Source organism: Pleurodeles waltl, chromosome 12 (assembly GCF_031143425.1).
Source record: "Pleurodeles waltl isolate 20211129_DDA chromosome 12, aPleWal1.hap1.20221129, whole genome shotgun sequence".
In the NCBI taxonomy this organism is placed as follows: domain Eukaryota; kingdom Metazoa; phylum Chordata; class Amphibia; order Caudata; family Salamandridae; genus Pleurodeles; species Pleurodeles waltl.
Window position 1 is genome coordinate 597,831,665 of NC_090451.1, and position 17,224 is coordinate 597,848,888.

Genomic DNA, 17,224 nt, shown 5'->3' on the forward strand with positions numbered 1-17,224 from the left:
TAGTGATAGATTCACATTTTACTGAATAGTGATTCGACAGTGAGTGAATGCACCTCTTCAAAACATTATCTGACCTTAGTTCAGTTAGCAATTTGTAGGGGTGCTAATGGCAGCAACTTTCTCTGAATGTGTCACAAATAATCCTGTCAGCACCACCTTCTTTCATAAATCTCATGATCCAACACGCCCACATGACATGAGAAACAACTCTAAGAAACCTTGCACACCTTGCAGAAAAGAGTTTTAAATCCCTGTGACCTTATCTACCTTTTCTGTCTACCTCCCATTTGAGTCATACCTCTTCTGTGTACCTCCCATTTGAGTCTAGAAAGACACTAAAGGGCTACATCAGCATTATTATCTTGAAGCTTCAAAAAGAAATTGCCACATGGCAAAGACAAACTGGAATATTCAGTGGGAATGTATGGATTATTTTGAAGGATAGACACTCCATGAGAGAAACGTGTAGTATACTGTAGAAATGCCTGAAACTAATCTGAGTATTGTCCAATTCATCAACCTGCCCATCAGGACCACGACAACAAGTAGTTCCTGTTTGCCCATAAATCAGCAATGAAAGTCAACTACTGAAGAAAGCTGAGAATACTAACTGAAACCTGTCAAGGTTGGGCCTTTAGTCTTACCAGAGATAATTTAATTCCCGGATTAAGGCTAGGAGTCACTAAAAATCACAGTGATAAAATAACTCTGTTTATTCACCTTTGCTGGCACCATCAGAAGCAAAGTTTTACTCACAATGCCACCAGCTCTAGGTTAAGAATCATCTTGACTGGAGGCTCTAATTCCACACAGGATTGGACCTGTGGCACCTTTTGCTAGAGGATACTTCAAGCTCTACGTAAGGTTAGTTCTACAGTATTATTCAACAGGCCTGTAGTGGTATTTATGGAAAAAATGGAAGGGGTGCAAAAAATGTACCTCGCTATTCATTACAGAATTTCTTGTGAAAGCGCTGCACAGACGTGCACTTTTCCGAAGAGTCAATTAGGCATTACCCATTAACTAGACCCCTAGATTACCTAAACAGTGCTACACAGAATACCCAAGGATATAAATATATACTGGAATGAAAAACATGTTCATCATTTTACTTATTACCTACCTGCTTTCGGAATAAATGTTCATGCTCATATCTGTTTCAAACCTCAACATCATAGTTAGATGAGTTGTCCCCTACAAAGCAGTTCATAGACAACCATTGCCAAAAATGAAAAGGGGACTAGTTTCTTGACTATTGATGTACTTCTTTGACATGTAAGGATGTGCTTCACAGGTAACCCCGGCGAAGTACAAGTCTTCCTTATGTATGTGCCATTTGATGGGCCAGCCTTTTCATTAAAAAGGCAGGGTCTGTGTTGGAGCACTTTAAGCACAATAGGCTTTTGGCTTACTCTTTATGACTGCTGACCGCTACTAAATATTCCTGGATGACTTTAGAAAGTTTAGGGGGTACTTCAGTGGGCTGGCTTATAGGGAGAGAAAGCCTTCTCAACTAGTGCAGCAAGTCTACAGATCTTTGGTCGACATGGGTCTGGCAGTCAGCGTGTGAGCGAGCAAGGGCATCGATCTTCCTGTTCCTCTTTCCTTGCTACTGCTGTGACCAAGTCACTTTAGCTTGCCCTTAGTGGTGCATGCCCAATAGGTGGGGGCCAAGATTTGACATTTCCTCCCAAGTTCGTGTTCCATCACGTCAGACAGATGGATCATACATATTGTTCAAAATGGCTATTGGCTGCCTTTTGTTTCTGCCCCGCCCACTATTCCTCCCGTTCCAGAGCAGATTTCTGAAGAGCACTTTCCCATTTTGTTACAGGGGGTGTGGCTGTTGATCTCCAAAAGTGCCATCAAAGGGATTCTGGACTTGGAAAGTGGAGGGGGCTGTTACCCTTGCTATTTCCTCATTCCAAAGGAAGACAGTGGCCTAAGGCCTATTGTGGACTCTGGCCTCAGAATGCCTTCCTGCAGAAGGACAAATTCAGGCTATTCACACTGGCCTATATCATGTGTGCTCTTGAACCATGTGACTGCATGGTGTCCATGGACCTGCAGGAGGCTTCCCACATATGTTTTCTGTAGTTCAGGATAGGTCAGGAGCATTTTCAGTATGCTGCTTGCCTTCGTCCTCGCCAGTGAACCTTGGGTGTTCACTAGAGTGGTGGAGGTGGACACAGTCTATCTACAGAGATCAGGGATACCTGAATTCCTATACCTGGACAACTGGTTGTTGAAGGTGGACTCACCACTGTCATCATAGACCACCTCCAAACAATGGCAAACCTCTTGAATGTTCCTGTTCACGATCAACAAGCAGAAGTCCCACTTGACTTCTTGCCGGGTTCATAAATTAGAGCAATTCTAGACACTGTGGATTTCAGGATTTCCCCTCTCCTGAAGCAGCTCTCAGGCTTTTTGGCCTTCAAGCATCTTACATTGGCTTTGTTAGCTATGTCAGCTAGCAGACTCTGCAATGGAATTTCAAGTTCTAATGGGTCCAGTAATAAGGCAATCTCACGGATGCCACGCAAGTGTCAGAGGAGATGGCTTGTGATACGTAGTGATAGTTACTGAAACTCAATTGGCCTGGGGTCATACTTCTTTCACTTCCTCACCCAAAGCTGAGAGTGGTGACTGGCATTTCCCAGGTGGGCTTGGGAGATCATCTGGGGGAGGTGGAGATCAGAGGGCCAGATCCACATGAATCTGCTGGAGTTCTGGACCATCCACCTGGCATTGAAGGCCTTCTGGCCATCCATCAAGGGAAGTCTGATGCAAGTTCTCACGGACACCACTATTGTCTTGTGGTACCCCAACAAGCAGGGCAGGATAGGGGTTCTTGTGCCAAGAGGAGCTGAGTCTCTGAACTTGGTTGGAGCGTTAGGGCATTTTTCTGATCATGAACTGCCTGAAAGGGGTGTTTAAACGCCAAGACAGGTGAGCTCAGCCACTGATGCCTGCTGGCAGTTGCATCCCGAGATGGTGCAGGACATGTTCCTATTGTTGGGTGGTCCTGCTTGGATTTTTTCACCACTTTTGAGAGCAACCTGTGTCAATACTTCGGTGCACTAGGGTTCTAAAGACTGCTGTCTTCAGGAGATGTATTCAGGCTAGAGTCAAGCATAGGACTCCTGTACTCTTTCCCACCACTGCCTCTCTTTCCCAGAGTTCTGAAGATAAGGAATGACTGGGCCAAAATCAACATTGTACCTTTAGATTGGGCCAGAAGAGGTTGGTATCCGGTACTTCTGAACATAAGCATTTGTCCTCCACTCAAGCTACAGCTGGGGGAGGATCTGCTGTTTCGGCAGGAGAACCCCTACCTGGACTGTTACTTTCTTGCCCTGTGGGATATGGCATGTTTACCTGATATGCATGAAGATAGTCACAATGCTTTTACTTAAACTGTATAAGATGGTCAGGATGGTGCAATATATGCCCTCCATTTTGGCTTGGACACTAGTGATTCTGTTGCTCCTGCTGTCGGCACCAGTGCCATTATCAGATGATATGACTGGATGGGCTACCCCAGAGTCTCCTGTGACGGATAGGCTTCAGTGATGGATAGGCCATTTAATTAGCCCAGACTTCTTGATGTGAAGTCTGACACATTCTTAGAGCAATGAGTATATAGTGATGACCTTCTCATTGAGGTATTTTCTCCTGCTTGATAGTTCCAGCAGCAGTTCAGAAAATTAAAAGTCTATTTGAGTTGTCTATCTTCTGTCAGCAGCAACACTCTCAATCTCTTCCGCAACCCCTGCAGGATTTTTGTGGAGGCAGGGGGAAGATGTGGTGCCGAGGATGAGTTCAAAAACACAGCAGCACTTCTCAACCACCTCCTTTCAAGGCACCACTGTCAAACCCCATGGATTCACCTTCCCCTGAACATTTAAGTTGAGCAGGTGGAAGGATTCAGCATTGCCTGCCTTATTGGTGATTCATCACATCAAAGCAGTGGGGCCAGATTGTCCAAATTTGTTATGCCCTTTCCATTCTGGACACCCTCCCCACCTCCAACTAGTTTACAGTCAGATGATCGAGGATCACACCAGTATTCTGACCATAGAATTGCTAATGTTGCTTGTCAGAGGAGCATTCAAGATCGTGCCGGGCGGGTAGTGGAGAGTGGAAGAGGATTGATTTGTTACTCTGTCATTTCTGACATCCAAGAGGGCAAAGGACTGAGATTGATTCTAGACCTCACATTATTCCATTCCTAGCCCTCAATGTTCAAAATGATGACGCTTGTTCATTTTCTACTGACTGGATATGGTCCCTGAATCTATAGGATGCAAACTTTCATGTGCCATTTCTGTAATCCCACAGGAAGTATCTGAGCTTTGTGGTAGGGTTATTCCACTTTGTTCTCGTTTTTGCCTTTTGGCCTCTTATCAGCCCCTAGGCAGTTAAGAAGGCTATGTTAGTGGTTACAGACTATTTTAGCAAGTTGGTGATATTTGTATTCCTTTACCTCAAACTAGCTGCCGAAGACAGTCTTGAATCAGCCAGTCTCAAACCACCTACAGTGTTGTTACTGTCCACATTGGAGTTTTCTCTCAATGAGTCCAAAGCCCATCTTATTTCTGTGCAGAGGATTCCATTTAGCAGAGCTAATCTAGAAAGCCTTCCTACCTCAGCACTGAGTCTGAGAAAATCAGCCTAGATTTCAGGAGAGCTACTTAAAGGTTCTGAGGCATTTTGGGCTTCTGGCATCATGCTTTCTGCTTGTGACGCGCTTCCATTGGCATATGCAGGACCTTATTGGAATATGCATCTGCAGTGGTTCCAGTACTGAGGATCCTTTTTATTTAAGATCAATGTGTCTGGTGAGGTGTTCCAGGAACATCAGTGGTGGATGACTGGCCCCATACTAACATGCAGCAGAAAATTTTCCTTGCCCTCATCAGAGCTCCCAATGGTGAAAGGCATTGTTTTGGGGCTGAAGCAGTCAGTTGAATGACGTGGAGAACAGTGGCCTTAGGTTCAATAGAGTAGCATCATCATATAAATCTTCTAGAACTGTATGCCATCTGGATGGATCTAAATGCTTTCTGTTTTCCACCAAGAGTAGGTTGATCCAAGTGCTAACGGGCAAGGTGACCGTCCTGTGGTACTGCAAGAAGTAGGGAGGAGAGGTTCTTGTGCCCTCTGTCTATAGGCTCTGCACCTATGGCAGTATTTTGGCAAATAATAGGATTTCCCTGATGGTCAGTCATCTGGCAGGATCCCTTAACATTAAAGCACACTAGCTCAGAAGGTAATTCGCACAGCGTGAGTGGTGCCTGCATCTAGTAGCACAGCATATCTTTGCTCGGTGAGGCGCTGTTGTAATTTTGTTCTGCCCATTTAGTTCATCAAGAGTTTTCTCTTATGACTACTGGATTTTTAACTTCGGGTGAGTCTCACTCGCAATAATTTAATGATAATTGGACTGAGCTTGTTTACTGTCAGTGTCTGCCTTCTAATGTAAGATCACTGTGGCGTAGCTAGGGTAAGGTGGACCAGGTTAGTTGCACTTGAGCATGTGTTTACACATGTGTAGGTGACACCTGTGAGACTACCATGGTGTGCTGCCCAGTTATTGAGCGCAGGTAGCCTGGAACAGAAGGGACTCTGCAAGGATTGGTGCTTACTTGGAGAAGACCTTATAATATTTGTGGGCATTCATAGATAGTTCAGTAGCGTTTACTGGAAAATCTGTAGTGCTTTCACTGTAGTATATGTACAGGCAAAATCTACATTAAAGTGCAGTTTCACTCCACTTTTACACAGTTCAGCATGATGTGAAACTGGGGTAAAACATAAATGCAGAGTTTGATTTTGCAGTCCCCAACACATTAAATTAGCATCTTATGGGACTTCAGGAGCTATTATATTCTTTCTAGCTCAGCTAATCATAATGAGAATCCAGGCCCTTGTCCCTGCTACTGGGCCACGTTAGTTTTTCTGCTTACCAACAGAGAGATCAAGGGCCTCCCAACACAAAAAAAGCAATTATCAGTGATTGACTAAGTCCCTGGGAGAGGAAAGGGGTGTGGAGAAAATCTGTATCTGCTTATTAGCTTGTCACACTGCACCTGAGCTGGGACAGCCCAGGCCTGGAGAACAAAGGAGGAAGCCCAGACATCTGGAGTCAACACAAGGAGGGACTTGCCTTTAACATTTTGGTGGGAAGGGATCAGGCAGTGATGTCAGCTAGGGGTGGAGCTGAAGCTCTTAGAGGAGCTCTTTTTAGAGAAAATGGTATGGCAACATGTTGGATTGTCCCAGAATGCTTTGTAGGAGGGGTTGGGACTTGGGTGGAGGGATGCTGTGGCATTCTAGGACTGGCTGGGGTGCCTAACATCTAAAGCTTTCCATCCCAACATAAAAACATCGACACAAGAGACAGTTGAGAACATGGGACAACAGCGGAAGAATGTCCAGATGGAAACAGGAGCCACCTAATGCCCTGCTAGATGGACTAAGGACTTTGGCCTCTCCATGGGATGTGTCACTCGTTTTCTTATGCCTCTTTAGGACCAGTTGGAGGAAGACCTGGACTGGGACCAGGGGAGTGCGTACAGCATGGTGCTTTTGCTGGCTGGTTTTAGAGGTGCTGAACAAGATGTCTCAACCAGCATGAGAGGATCAGTGGGAGCCAAGCACAGTAGGTGCACGCACAGAGCCATTAAATCCAACTCACCATATAGTGCACCAATTTAGAGGCCAGGAAACCTGATGATAATGCTCCTGCTGGCTAGAGCTCACCACCACGGGTAAACCGTGCCAAAGATCATCGCAAATGGTTCAGAAGAGCCAGAGACATTAATCTTTAAAGATTTGCCCCATCTGAAAAGAAAACAAGCAGCTGAGCACATGGGTTTTTGCTATGATCCTTGTATTTTTATCAGGAAGGGGATTGGGTTGAGTCCCTTCCCTAGAGGCTCTTTATTTGCACTGGGGACTCAAAACCGCAGCCCCAGAAGAAGACCCCCCATCTTCTGGAACCGAGATCGGAGTGGAAAAAGTTCTCCTATGGCCGGGCTTGATGCCTGCCTCCCTAGACTGTGTGAGGCGGGGAGGGGAGTACTGGTTGCATGAGCTATTCCTCTCCCTGCCCGTGATCCTCGTGAGCAGGATACTGTACCACTCCCGCCATGGGTGGAAGTAGAAGGAAAACTTTTCCCACCGGGCAACAGCAAACCAGAGGCTGTGCTGACTCTTGTGTGCTGCACTGAAGGTAGACGTGCACTTGGGTGGAGCAGGCTGGGGGGTGGGGGTGTTTGGACTTACCCCACAACCCCCACCCTGAAAAACTGGCTTAGAGTGACCCTGGTGGGGTCTGGCCATCCGATTTATTTAAAAAAAAAAAAAAAAAAGACAAGAGTGTGGCACGAAGCCGCTTACTTCCACCCTGATTCTGCTAACAAAATTAAAATTTGTTTGTTCGCTGGAGTGCCCCATAATGCCTAATTTACATATTTCCTACACTTGTGTACGGGTAGAGGCACCACCAACAAATTACTTAAGTGTTGTGGCAGGCTACAGGGATTGCAGTGGCCCACGCTCTCCAGGATTATGTAATAACTTTAAACCCTAATTCTTTTGGGGCATGACACTTATGACCCCAGAACAGGTTTACCATTTTTTCAAAGCACCCCCAGAGAATGATGTTTTGCTTTTGGACTCCAGAGTTCATAAATCCTAGTGGTTTGTTGTTTGGCTGCACTCTGGCATGAGAAACTTAAAAGGAAGACTTTAAGACATATTTGTCATTAATTTAAATACAAATTCTTTATTAATAATTTTATTGGTAAACATTGCAATGCATATACTTTTAATGACTGCATTTAATTATGATTATTTTTTGTATTTGTTTTTATTACCATAACATTACATGTGATTTTTTTGTGTGTATATATATATATATATATATATATATATATATATATATATATATATATATATATATATGTTCGGTGGCATGTGTAGCTGCAGATACACATGCTGTGCATTATCCTGCCATCTAGTGTTGGGCTCGGAGTGTTACAAGTTGTTTTTCTTCGAAGAAGTCTTTTCGAGTCACGAGACCGAGGGACTCCTCCCTTTCGGCTCCATTGCGCATGGGCGTCGACTCCATCTTAGATTGTTTTCTTTCCGCCATCGGGTTCGGACGTGTTCCTCTTCGCTTCGTATTTCGAATCGGGAAAGTTAGCTAAATATCGAAAAATACGACGGTATTGTTCTCGTTCGGTACCAGGTTAGTGTTATTGTATCGGCACCGACAGCAGGAGCGCTCCGGCGGCCCTTCGGGTCTTCCGTTCTTCAGCGGGGCCTGGACGGCCTGACCACATCCATCGTCGAAGACTAATGGACCGGACTCCCTTCCGCTTCTGTCCGAAGTATCCCTATACAGACCAACACCTGGTCTGTAATCTGTGTTTGTCACCAGAACACAGGGAGGATACATGTGAGGCTTGTCGAGCATTTCGATCTAAAAAGACCCTACGTGATCGTCGAGCGAGAAGACTGCAAATGGCGTCGACACCGAGAGAACAACTCGACGTCGGAGAGGAGGAAAGAATTTCCATCCAGGGGACGGACTCTGACGAATCCGAAAGTGAGCAACCCTCGGCGGTGCAACGAACAGTGAGTAGAATTGCCCCGTCCAAAATTCACACCAAGATCGTTAAGGCCGAGGGGATGCCACCGCCAGCAGGCTATGGCTTAACCCATCGAAAAGAAGGTGACCAAACATCAGCACCGTAAAAGGCCTGAGACTTGCGAAGACTTTTGACTCCGGTTGAGATTCGGGCACCGAACGATCTCGACACCGAGAGTTCGACTCACCCAAGGTGAGAAAGATTTCGTCTGAACCGAAAAAGCCAGTTTCTGAAACATCTGTACCGAAAAAGGCGGCTTCGGAGCCGAAAAGAAGCTATTACACAGAAGAGCAAGGACTTTCCAGACAAATGAATGAAAGACACAGGTTTGAGCAGGAAATAAGTATGGATGAACCAGTCCATACGCAAAGGAGGTTGCATATCCAGAAAGAGACTGGGAAAATACAAACTCTTCCTCCAATTAAGACCAAAAGAAAACTGGCATTTCAGGAGACCAAAACGCAGCCTTTGGCAAAGGTGGCCAAAGAAAAATCACCACCACCAAGGTTTTCACCACAACTCACCACAACTGTCTCCAGTGGGAACACCTCCAATGCAGTCACCTACACATACAGGGATGACACAGGATGATCCTGATGCATGGGACTTATATGATGCACCAGTATCGGATAACAGTCAGGATTGTTACCCAACAAAGCCGTCACCTCCAGAGGACAGTACTGCATATATACGCAGGTACTATCCAGGGCAGCTACGTTCCACAACGTAGCAATGCATTCTGAGCCAATAGAGGATGATTTCCTGTTCAACACCTTGGCATCCACCCACGCTTCCTACCAGAGTCTGCCAATGCTCCCGGGTATGCTTAAACATGCAAAACAAGTCTTCCAGGAGCCAGTTAAAGGAAGGGCTATCACGCCTAGGGTGGAGAAGAAGTACAAGCCTCCCCCAACGGACCCTGTGTTTATAACACAACAACTTACACCGGACTCGGTGGTTGTAGGACCAGCAAGAAAGAGGGCAAACTCAATCGTCAGTAGATGCTCCACCGCCTGACAAAGAGAGTAGAAAGTTCGACGTGTCGGGCAAACGAGTGGCAGCACAGGCAGCCAATCAGTGGCGGATCGCTAATTCGCAAGCCCTACTTGCTCACTACGATAGGGCACACTGGGACGAGATGCAACACATTATACAACACTTGCCCAAAGAACACCAGAAACTTGCCCAGCAGGTTGTGGAAGAAGGACAAGCAATATCCAACAACCAAATAAGGCCCGCACTAGACTCGGCAGACACGGCAGCAAGAACGGTCAACACTCCGGAAACCATTCGCAGGCATGCATGGTTAAGAAGCTCTGGATTCAAACCTGAAATCCAACAAGCGGTGTTGAACATGCCTTTTAACCAATAACAATTGTTTGGGCCGGAGGTGGACACAGCTATTGAAAAGTTAAAGAAAGACACAGACACGGCCAAAGCTATGGGCGCGCTCTACTCCCCACAAGGCAGAGGCGCATTTAGAAAGCCACAATTCAGAGGGGGTTTTCGAATGCAAACACCAGAGCCTTCCACCTCTCAAACCAGACCCACCTATCAGGCACAATACCAGAGGGGAGGGTTTTGTGGCTCATATAGAGGAGGACAATTCCCAAGAGGAAGGGGGAAGTTCCAGACACCTAAAACAAGTCAAACCAAACAGTGACTCCAAGGTCACAAAACCCCAACACTTATCACCAGTGGGGGGGAGACTTACCACATACTATCAGAACTGGACACACATTACCACAGACGCATGGTTCCTAGCCATTATCCAACAAGGTTATTGCATAGAATTCACAAATTTCCTGCCAGATGTGCCCCCGAGGGCACACAGTCTGTCCAAACAACACTTAGACCTATTACAAATAGAGGTCCAAGCACTATTACAAAAACAAGCAATAGAGCTAGTACCCAACCATCAGAAAGGAACAGGCGTCTACTCACTATATTTCCTAATTCCAAAGAAGGACAAAACGTTAAGACCCATCTAAGATCTCAGAACACTGAGGGGGTCATTCTAACTCTGGCGGGCGGCGGAGGCCGCCCGCCAGAGTTCCCCCGACAGAACACCGCTCCGCGGTCTGAAGACCGCGCGGTGATTCTGTGTTTCCCGCTGGGCTGGCGGGCGACCGCCAGAAGGCCGCCCGCCAGCCCAGCGGGAAACCCCTTCCCACGAGGAAGCCGGCTCCGAATGGAGCCGGCGGAGTGGGAAGCTGCGACGGGTGCAGTTGCACCCGTCGCGAATTTCAGTGTCTGCTGAGCAGACACTGAAATTCTTTGTGGGGCCCTCTTACGGGGGCCCCTGCAGTGCCCATGCCATTGGCATGGGCACTGCAGGGGGCCCCACGACACCCCTCACCGCCATCCTGTTCCTGGCGGTCGAAACCGCCAGGAACAGGATGGCGGTGAGGGGGTCGGAATCCCCATGGCGGCGCAGCAAGCTGCGCCGCCATGGCGGATTCCCATGGGCAGCGGAAAGTCGGCGGTACACCGCTGACTTTCCGTTTCTGGCCGCGGCTGTACCGCCGCGGTCAGAATGCCCTGCGGAGCACCGCCAGCCTGTTGGCGGTGCTACCGCCGACCCCGGCCCCGGCGGTCCTTGACCGCCGGGGTCGGAATGACCCCCTGAATCTCTTCATAAAGTCAGACCACTTCCACATGGTAACACTTCAAGACGTGGTTCCCTTACTAAAAAAGGAGGACTACATGTCCACATTAGATCTCAAGGATGCGTACTTCCACATACCCATCCATCCTTCTCACAGAAAATACTTAAGGTTTGTAATGCATGGCGTACACTATCAATTCAAAGTGTTACCGTTCGGGATAACAACAGCCCCAAGGGTATTCACAAAATGCCTAGCAGTAGTAGCCGCTCACATAAGGAGACAGCACATGCACGTATTCCCATACTTAGATGACTGGCTAATAAAAACCAACACTCAACAGTGTCTTCTTCACACGCAGTATGTTATAGAAACTCTACACAAACTAGGGTTCTCTATAAATTACCAGAAATCACATCTGCAACCATCCCAAATACAACAATACTTGGGAGCAACACTCAACACACAAAAAGCAATTGCCACTCCAAGTCCACAACGGGTCCAAGCGTTCCAAACTATAACATCAAACATACAGTTAAACAAACACTACCCAGTAAGGTCTGTAATGAAACTTCTAGGCATGATGTCCTCATGCATAGCCATTGTCCCAAACGCAAGATTACACATGCAGCCCTTACAACAGTGCCTAGCAAAAAAATGGACACAAGCACAGGGTCAACTTCAAGATCTAGTGTTGATAGACCGCCAAACACACTCCTCGCTTCAATGGTGGAACCCTATAAATTTAAACAAAGGGCGGCCATTCCAAGACCCAGTGCCTCAAGCCATGATCACAACAGATGCTTCCATGATGGGGTGGGGAGCACACCTCAACAAGCACAGCATACAGGATCAATGGGACAATCAACAAAAACAACTTCACATAAATCATTTGGAACTGCTAGCAGTGTTTCTAGCATTAAAAGCATTTCAACCACTGGTAGCCCGCAAACACATTCTTGTCAAAACAGACAACATGACAACAATGTATTATCTCAACAAACAAGTGGGGACACACTCGTCACAACTGTGTCTCTTAGCACAAAAAAATTGGCATTGGGCAATTCACAATCACATTCGCCTGATAGCACAATATATCCCAGGCATTCAGAACCAGTTAGCCGACAATCTCAGTCGAGATCACCAGCAAACTCAAGAATGGGAAATTCACCCCCAGATCCTACAGGATCACTTCCTCTGCTGGGGAACACCAAACATAGACCTATTCCCAACAAAAGAAAACGCAAAATGCCAAAACTTCGCGTCCAGGTACCCACACCCTCAATCCAAGGGCAATGCACTATGGATCAGTTGGTCAGGGATATTTGCTTACGCTTTTCCCCCTCTCCCACTCATTCCTTATCTGGTCAACAAACTAAGTCAAAACAAACTCAAACTAATGCTCATGACACCAACCTGGGCTCGCCAACCGTGGTACACAACACTGTTGGACTTATCAGTAGTACCTCACATTAAATTACCAAACATACCAGATCTGTTAACACAACACAAACAACAGCTCAGACACCCGAATCCAGCATCGCTCAATCTAGCAATCTGGCTCATGAAGTCTTAGAATTTGGACATTTAAATCTTACACAAGAGTGTATGGAGGTCATTAAACAAGCTAGAAAACCCACCACAAGACATTGCTACGCAAACAAATGTAAAAGATTTGTTTACTGCTGTCACACTAATCAAATTCAACCACTACATGCCTCCACAAAGGATATTGTAAACTATTTATTACACTTACAAAAGCCTAATCTAGCATTCTCTTCCATTAAAATACATCTCACTGCAATATCTGCCTATCTGCAGATTACACATACAACATCGCTTTTTAGAATCCCAGTCATCAAAGCATTTATGGAGGGTCTAAAAAGAATCATACCCCCAAGGACACCACCAGTACCTTCGTGGAACCTTAATATTGTATTAACACGACTCAAGGGACCACCTTTCGAACCCATGCACTCTTGTGAGATGCAATACTTAACTTGGAAAGTAGCCTTCCTAATAGCTATCACGTCACTTAGAAGAGTAAGTTAGATACAAGCATTTACTATTCAAGAACCCTTTATACAAATACATAAACATAAAGTAGTTCTCCGTACAAATCCCAAATTCCTAACAAAGGTCATATCACCATTCCACCTAAACCAAACCGTGGAACTCCCAGTATTCTTTCCGCAACCAGACTCAGTAGCCGAAAGAGCCTTACATACATTAGACGTAAAGAGAGCACTAATGTATTACATTGACAGAACAAAACAATTTCGTAAAACAAGACAATTGTTTGTAGCCTTCCAAAAACGTCATGCAGGTAATCCTATATCCAAATAAGGCATCGCCAGATGGATAGTTAAATGTATTCAAACTTGCTATATTAAAGCAAAAAGAGATTTACCTATTACACCAAGAGCACATTCCACTAGGAAGAAAGGCGCCACAGTGTCTTTTCTTGGGAATATACCTATGACGGAAATTTGTAAGGCAGCCACCTGGTCTACGCCTCATACATTCACTAAGCATTACTGTGTAGATGTGTTAGCAACGCAGCAAGCCACAGTAGGACAGGCTGTATTAAGAACGTTATTTCAGACAACTTCAACTCCTACAGGCTAAGCCACCGCATTTTGGGGAGATTACTGCTTATTAGTCTATGCACAGCATGTGTATCTGCAGCTACACATGCCACCGAACGGAAAATGTCACTTACCCAGTATACATCTGTTCGTGGCATGAGACGCTGCAGATTCACATGTGCCCTCCCACCTCCCCGGGAGCCTGCAGCCGTTATTAGTTGAATAAAAATTGTAAATTTGTAAATAAATATTATTTTAATACACATTATGTACATACATACCTACTCTATTGCATGGGCACATCTAGTATACTCACAACTCCTACCTCACCCTCTGCGGGGAAAACAATCTAAGATGGAGTCGACGCCCATGCGCAATGGAGCCGAAAGGGAGGACTGGAAAAGACTTCTTAGAAGAAAAACAACTTGTAACACTCCGAGCCCAACACTATATGGCAGGATAATGCACAGCATGTGAATCTGCAGCGTCTCATGCCACGAACAGATGTACACTGGGTAAGTGATATTTTCCATATATATATATATATATATATATATATATATATATATATATATATTCGGTATCCTTAACTTGACCCTCTAAAGGCTTAGCCCTCCTTTCCATGTTCAACATTCATTCTCAGATGACCAACACCTCCGGGTAGGATTATCTAGGGAGCGCTCAGTAGTTGTAACCCTCTCACCAGCCGTCAATAGTCTTGCGAGAGCCCCAAGTCTGCCAGCATCGTACCAATTTTCAATTAAAGAGCCTCCCGAGAGGCGGCAATGGCTTGCAGTATGGTATCCATTGTAGCCCCCAGCCGAACCCCTCTGGCTCCGGGCCCTGCCATCGGCATCCTGAGTCCCAGATGACTGTGAAGGGCTAGGATCAGCCACTTCACTTTACTTGAAGTATTTACTCATATCTGCAACCTCTCAAAGTGGGCCAAAGGATTACTGTCAGGGCTCTGTGGTTGGTGCGGAGTCTTGCTAGACGTTGCGGAGGGAATCTACACTCAGCTGCACAATATGTTCAGGGGATTCAGCAGGGGCAACACTACTACCAGGTGCTTGATCAGTTTTGTGAAGCCAGCCTCCAGTTTCTGAGTGTGTAGAGAGTGACCGGTCCTCTGTGTATGAGTGGTACCAGGCTCTCAAGCAAGAATCTACCCCATACTTCTTCAGCAGCACGCCATCAGGACCCTTAGCGCACCAAGGTTGCCATCCAACCAAAGGAGTCTGTTGTCCGCGTGCGGAGAGGGGAGGAAATGCAAGTCTCCTGCATCAAGCAACCCGCAGAAGGAGATGGAGATGGAAGGGCCCCCCACAGAATTAATAGTGCTCTGCATGGGAGGGTTCAATCGAGCATGTAGGCCGGAGTGGTAAGTTCTGTTCAAGCAGCAGGCCCCTTGTCACAGTTACACTGTGTTCACTCCATCGGGCTCCCTGTCGGTATCATAGTTCAAATCAGTGGAAGGGGTCCAGTCAATGTAAGTCCCCGGTTGCTGGTAGCAAGAGCAGAGGGGAAAGGAGCGAGGCAGAAAACTCCAGTACATACAAGGCCTTCATAGAGGGGTCGCCGGCAATCCCATAAGCTCACCTGGCGTTCCAACAGGGTATGTCTGCAGCACACAGCACAGGTTACCATGGGACCCCCAGATGCCAGTTCAGGTGTGTTGTCTCTCTACAGATCGCCCTGTAGGCCTCCAGCCTAGTGTTCCAGTAGGCCACTTTGGTGCTACCATCCCGGGCGCTTCAAAAATCATGGTAGTGGGTGCAAAGGGGCCCAGGTCACGCACCGTAGTGTAGTCCATATTGCCCTACAGAGTTGTGAGGCCCGTTGCCTTCTGCGGGCAATGCCACAAACAGTCAGGCACATCGCAGAGTACTCAGCCATCCGTCAGTGGCCCCTCTTCCCTTGCCGCTCTCTACCAGGGGTCCCAGGTGAGCCACTCCCGGCAAGGGGAGTCACTGTGATGGTGGCGATCACCCAGCCAGGTGCCCTCATCTCCATTAGCTTGGCCTCCAACCTGGGACAATGTCCAGCAATGTGTAGCTGGGAACACAGCCTGGCTGACCTCAGGTTCCTCAGTGGAGCTGCGTTGTGCTCCCGATCGCCAATTCCAGAAAGATGGGGCCCTAAAACCACTTGGAGGGGTCACAGAAATCTGTCGCTGCCAATTAGAGGACCTCCTGGGCCGGGCCACATGCAGCTGATGAGCATCCAGATCCCCCTGGATGGCGGACTTTCAGACCCCATTTAGTGAATAGCCACACACCTCCCTTTCATGCAGTGACCTCTTGACAAAGCCAGTAGGCCTGCTTTAAAAAAAAATGGGACGCCCTTATATAGGGATGTTAAATCCCCAAATTAGTAGTCCTATCTGCTAATTATGAAAATACAAAATGTCCATCCTTCTTTCTAGAGTTGACTTGCTCTTCAAGAGGATCTGCTATCCCCGCAGCAAGGCAGGATGTTACACTCCAATCTCTACTATCTACACCTTCATGCATTGAGATTTAGTGGAACCAGCTGATAAGTTTTTATTCTGCCATCGGAAGTGGTGGAAGTAATTGTTATTGCTTGCCATCCTTTTCTAGAGTCAATTAATTTTTAGACCTGGTTCAAGCTTGTCACTAGGTGCAAGGAAAAGCAGATTAACCTACTACACACAAGCTTGTCCAAGATTCCTTTGCTTGTTTGCCTCATTAGCCTCCATTATTCAAATCACCCATTGAGATTTGTTTCTCAAAATGGCTTTCATATGTTTCTATCTACTGGGAGCTCAGTTTGATCATATATTTTTGTTATGTATTAATTTTAATCCATCTTCATAGTTGTACTGTTAAACTCTTTCCTTTTAAAACTGTATTTCCCATTGAGTCACTTATATGTGTTGCTTCAAGCAAGCTACTGGCTTTGTTTGTTCAGCTGCTGTATATTACCATCTTCAGTGACAAGCTGGTGCTTAGGATTCCTGAGTCCTATCTCCTGAAACTGGTGTCACCTTTCCATGTGGGGCAGTTCATTACTCTCTCGGTGCCCACGTTCTTTTCTTTGTCATATTCATGTAGAGCAGATGGACGAAGGCTACAAAGGTTGAACTCAAGATGTGTGATTGGCTTCGAGTTTGATAGCAGTTCCATGTGAATGGTTAGCTATATTTTGGTTTCTCCAGTGAGAAGAATAGAGATACCATTCATGAACAGACCTTATCCCCATAAATCATTTTTTGCATCAAACTGTGTTATGCCTTGAATGACTCTTCGAAGCGACATAGGGCTTGTTCCAACAGCTTTGTCTACCTCGGGGTGTTCTGGTTTTGGACATCTTTCCGTTACCTACGTAGTCATCCGTCCATACTTTC

General features: G+C 46.3%; 1 protein-coding gene across 2 annotated transcripts in view; it reads left to right on the top strand.

Annotated features, from left to right (window-relative positions):
* The window catches only part of LOC138268293 (uncharacterized), a 173,966-nt gene that overhangs the window by 108,510 nt on the left and 48,232 nt on the right, over positions 1 to 17,224 (top strand). The gene's annotated exons all lie outside the window — the stretch shown is intronic.